This window comes from Impatiens glandulifera, chromosome 3 (genome assembly GCF_907164915.1).
Source record: "Impatiens glandulifera chromosome 3, dImpGla2.1, whole genome shotgun sequence".
Lineage (NCBI taxonomy): Eukaryota > Viridiplantae > Streptophyta > Magnoliopsida > Ericales > Balsaminaceae > Impatiens > Impatiens glandulifera.
The window spans coordinates 44,394,679-44,400,678 of NC_061864.1; positions in this window are offsets into that span (position 1 = coordinate 44,394,679).

The window sequence follows — 6,000 nt, forward strand, 5'->3', positions numbered from 1 at the left end:
TGAGTATCAAATGATCGATTAAATTGTCTGTCCGTTCTAGATGTTCGTCCGTTGTCCTTGAGATTTTTTAAATAATGAACAGGAACTAACGGTTGAATCTTCATAATGACACGTGGAGAGCTTCCATTGGAACGCCTCCATAGTACACAGCAGACTCTGAATACAAGGGTCGTGGTCGTACACAACTGGTAGTACGCCTAACATTCTTTAGAGATGTACCTGCAAAATAAGTAGTGTGAAGGATATTCGCATACGTGGCATTGGTTGATTGGTTGCAGTTGTCTGTCGTACTGATCTTCACTAGAAAATGGAGTAGGAGTAGCGTACAGCTACAACACGTGGGTAGGCGGGTGCTAGCTTCAAGCAACTACTTAAGCATGGCATTAGACGTATTTCAATTAGACGACCTCGTCTAATGAAATTAGACGTCCCCATCTAATAACAGGATCCATTAGACCACCTGGTCTAATGGGATTAGACTTCACGTCTAATTCCAGTTCACTTCAGACTAATCTGAAGGAGTTAGACTACACGTCTAACTTTCACTAGTTAGACTGCACGTCTAACTTTTTCTTTCCATTAGACTCCAAGTTTAATTCAACTAGTTATACTGCACGTCTAACTCTGCTAGTTAGACTACACGTCTAACTTTGCTAGTTAAACTGCACGTCTAACTCCGCTAGTTAGACTGCACGTCTAACTCCGCTAGTTAGACAACACGTCTAACTCCGTGTGTTAGACTACACGTCTAACTCCGCTAGTTAGACTGCACGTCTAACTCCGTGTGTTAGACTGCACGTTTAACTCCGCTAGTTAGACTGCACGTCTAACTCTACTAGTTAGACTGCACGTCTAACTCCGTGCATCTAATGCCAAATTGGTCTAATGAACCTCATTAAGACCACGTCTAATAAAGTATGATTATGATATACCTGCACCAAAGACAATTAGACGCATAAATATCCTTTCATTATCAAAATTTCAATAGTTTAATTACTTTGATACTTAGTCAAAATAATTTGACCCAACAACCCTATCCACTAATTCAACATTTTTCGATTCTAAAATAATTCCAAAACAAAATCAAAATCATTTTTTCCAACAATGTCCCAGTTTTTTTTTGAAGAAGCTCACATTGAAACCATAAAGTCCCGGACTTTTGTCTACTTTCAATGAAAATAACATCATTTTTGATAGGATTGGCTTGATCGATAGAGACGGGGGTCTGACTAAGGATGAAGTCTTATGAAAAATGGTTTGAAAAAAATCCTGTAAGAGATTTAATTCGCTTTCTATTCTACGCAAACTTTTGTAAACACTTGAAACGGATTCAAGACAGAATTGTTTACTTGGGTTTGAAGCACAAGATAAAATATGAAAAGATCACAGAAATAAAGAACACATCAGTTTTTTTATGGATGTTCGGAGAAACTCTCCTACGTCACCCTTCTTCGAACCACCAGAAGTATTCACTATAATATGATTCGAATCAAATATAGTTTACACACACAATTAGCTCACTATTGAACAAAACACTTTCTGTTCAATTACAAGATGAAGAATATCACTCAGCTAAAGGTTCTTTGATTCTAGTTCTCTCTTGATTCACACACAGTACAATCAGAAAGAAGCTTCACAATATGAGTTTAGTAAGCAAGATGATTGAGTAGTTTCTCTCTCTGCAAAATCAGATTGCTTGTTCGTTCGGCAAAATTCGTAAGGCAAGGATGATTGTCCGTTGTTCTTGAGATTTGTTAAATACTGAGCAGGAGCTAACGGTCGAATCTTTAGAATGATATGTGGCACTCTTCCATTGGAAAGCCTCCATTGTACACAGCAGGTTCTGAGCACAAGGATCGTGGCCGTACATCATTGGTAGTGCGCCGAATATTCCATCAGGAATGTACCTGCAAAACAAGTAATGTGAGGAAAATTCTATTACGTGGCATTCCTTGATTGGATGCATATAGCTGTTGTACTAATCTTCAGTAGAAAGTGGAGCAGGAGTAGGGTACAGCTATAGCACGTGGGTAGGTGAAATGCTAGATTCAAGCGTACTACTTAAACTGAGCATTAGATATATTTCAGTTAGACGGATTGTGAAAATCAGTCTAATGAAATAAAACATCTCCTTCTTATAGAAAACGTCTATTAGACCGTCTGGTCTAATAGAATTAGACTCGCGTCTAATTACAATAACCATTAGACTGCACGTCTAACTCCACTGAGTTAGACTGCACATCTAATTTCGGTTCTACCTCAGACTTGTCTGGAGGAGTTAGACGCACGTCTAACTTTCACTAATTAGACTACACGTCTAATTATCCATTAACCATTAGACTGCACGTCTAACTCCACTAAGTTAGACTGCACGTCTAATTCTGGTTCTACCTCAAACTTGTCTGAAGGAGTTAGACGCATGTCTAACTTTCACTAATTAGATTACACGTCTAATTATCCAATAACCATTAGACTGCACGTTTAACTTCACTGAGTTAGACTGCACGTCTAATTCCGGTTCTACCTCAGACTTGTCTGAAGGAGTTAGACGCACGTCTAACTTTTACTTTCTATTAGACTGCACGTCTAACTCCACTGAGTTAGACTGCACGTCTAATTTCGCATAAATTAGACTACCTGTCTAATTGCAAATATATTAGACTACACGTCTAACTCCGATGAGTTAGACTATACGTCTAATTCCGAATATCAATTAGACTACCCGTCTAATTACAAGTCTATTAGACTACACGTCTAACTCCGGTGAGTTAGACTGTACGTCTAATTCCGTATTTATTTGACTTACGTCTAATTCATTACATTCATTAGACTACACGTCTAACTCCGATGAGTTAGACTGTACGTCTAATTCTATGCATTCAATGCCAAAAATCGGTCTAATAACCCTCATTAGATCCAAGTCTTATGAAATATTGTTTCAATACACCTGTATTAAAACTCATAAGTTATTTCATCATCAAAATCTCATTGGTTAAAGTATTTCAACACTTAGTTAAAATAATTTGACCCAACAATTTTCCCCTTTTTGATGAAGAAATTGCAAACCTGCATACATATATCAAAACATGCATTCATCATATAAATAAACAAAGCCCTTGTTCACTTACATCATTCATCCAAAACCAGTATTCGAAAAACCATCAAAGAAAATTGTTCAATAGAGTTAAATAAAGTAAAAGAAGAGAGATCATTGTTCTTCCCTTTTAACTCGATGATCGGTTGGACTCATTTCTTGACCAGGAAGCATGTTGAAGAAGGGAGGATTGTCGCGACCACCACGACCGCCTGCACTTGATCTTCCACCGTGTTCACCACCACTAGCACGTCCACCTTGATCAACATTGGATAGCCTACTCCGGCCACCACCACTTCGACCTCCATGCTCACCACCGTTTCGACCTCCACCTCTCTTGGTTGGCCTAGGATTGTCATCGGTGCTTGGAGCTCGGCTGGATCTTGTGCCGGTTGACACACCATCGTTTCTTCTACTTGACTCACCTTGAGCTGGTCGAGGTTGAGCACATTCAGCTTTGGCCTTTGCGTCCTCCTTTGCTTGAAACTTCCTAGCAATGGAGTCAGCAAATTCCTGACGTTCATTATCATTCCTGCTCAAACACCCTTGAATTTCCACCATCTGATTCTTCACTAGACTGAATTCTTCCAAGGTTTTCTTGTGGCGTTCATCACTGATTTGTCTTTCAATATCAAATAATTCGGTTTGACGATTGACAAGTTGCTTTTCAAACTTTAAAAAGTTTACATTTGCGATATGAGTCTCATATGTGTTCTTCTTCAAAGTGTTATCCAGCTCAGTGAGGAACTTGATAATCTTGCTAAAGCCCTCTCTTTCTTCTTCCTTTGAGTTCATGGCATGTGACATGGTCTTCTGAATCGATGAGAGCATAGACCTCATAGATCTTAACACCTTGTTTCCTCCAGCAGATGACTCTTCATGATACGAGATTTCTTCAGATTCTGCTGCCATGCTTTGCATAGGATCAAAGTTTGTATGAATCTGCAAAGATTGCTCCGGTTGATTCATTTCGGCATTTCTAGCAGCTTTGTCTCGCTCTTCTTCTTAAATTTCTTCTTCAGCTCTCTGAAATCTCTCAAGCAGATTTCCAGAGTACTGAATAGGATTATTGATGTTTTCATGAACATTTCCCACAATGGTGTCTGGAAATAGATGGGGCTTGATAAACGTTGTTTGTTGATCCTGTTCCTCATCAGATGAGGAACTTTCTTATTCATCGACCTTTTCTTTGGAGGGTTCCCCCTCAGTTCTGACAGTTTCTGGCTGAGTATCCTCGGCCAATTTCTCTCGAACAACCTCTGTTCTCGCAACAGGGGTTATTATCACATCTTCTTCAATAGGAGATTGAACAACCTCCTCAATCACTTTTTCCAAAAGAACTTCTTCTTCATTTACCTCAAGAGCTTGTTCAAGCTCTTGGACAATCACATCTTCTTCTTCTTCTTCATTCAGACATTCTTGAATAGGTTGATCTAGAATGCGTCTCTTTTCGGTAGAAAGATTCCCGAATTCGATCAAGAGAGCAGAATATAGCTCATCAGCATCATTATCAGCATCTGGAATGTCCATAGCTTCTTCCTCATTGAGAGGTTCTGCGCTAGAACAATCGGCGCCATGAATGTGTCGAGAAGCAACAGAGACATAATTGTCCAGGATATCGTTCAACTTCTTCAATACCTTCATTTCAACATCAGATTCATTCTCATCAGGATTGAAATTCGCTTTCCTGGCTTCGAAGATTGGAAAAAGAGCTTTTCCAAATATGGACGCTTCCACTAGATCTTTTCTCTTCAGATCCTCACCAACTTTTGAAGTTCTTGCCCATTTCAGAACTTTCTTCTCGTTTGCCACCCTCTTCTTCCATTCTTTAGTTATAGCAGAGTTTGACAAAGAATCGTTGTACTTGGAAGACAGTCTCTCCATGGACGAGATTCATAAATTTCCAATTTCCCAGCTGTAAGAACATTAACTTGCTCTAAAATGAGGTCAACAATCCCTATTGCCTCCGATAACTTTACAGGAGCTTGAATTGCAATAAATTTACCTTTTCCAACAACCTCTACGGGTTTTGGAGTAGGTCTTGGTTCACCGATCACGATTCCATCTGCCCGTTTTCTGGAACGCATCAGTTCGAATGCTGATTGAGGTTTCTTATAGAGCTCAGTAGGAAGCTCCATACGAACAACTTTCCCAGCTACCAATGAATCTTTAGGAGCAGGAATAGAAACTTCTCGTTTAGAAGATTGACCAGAAACAAGGGTAGAAACGACACATTGTTCTGGTTGAGATGACTCTGTAGCACCGGAGGCTACAAGATTAGTTTGAACAACAGGAGACTCAATCCTGTCAACAGTTTTATCATTTGGACCGGTTGACTCAACAGCAGGCCCTTCAGTTGATTCTCTCAAGGGAGAGAATATAGATTCAGCTTGTTCCACTATAGGAACATTAAACTTAGGCACAACGGCCAAATATTTGGAAGACTTTACCTTTACATAATTAGACGCGTGGGGCGCCTTAGACTTCTTCTCATTTGAGACATAGGATCTCGAAGGTTTCCTCAAAATGGTTGAGGGAGAGGATAATGAGGACATTGGAGTTGCAGCAAGTACGCCTAGACCTTGCTTCAACCTTGAATCAACAGATTTAGAGTCTTTCTTGTTTGGACTCTTCAGACTAGAGGAGCTGGCCTCCGATACATTTACCGTTTTCGTTCTCTTTGCCCCTGTTGACATAACAGAAGCAGAAGGCTTGGATCGGGTGGAAGACTTTCCATTGGTCTGGTAACTAGAAGCACCAGATGCAGATTCCAGGTTGCTCTTCAACCTCGTCAGCGTGTTAGCAACTGTAAGAGTAGTAAATACTCTTGGAGAGTTGATCTGCACCGGTTCACCAACAGGAACCCCCAAATGCTTCAACAAATGACTCAGTTGAGCCGCATATGT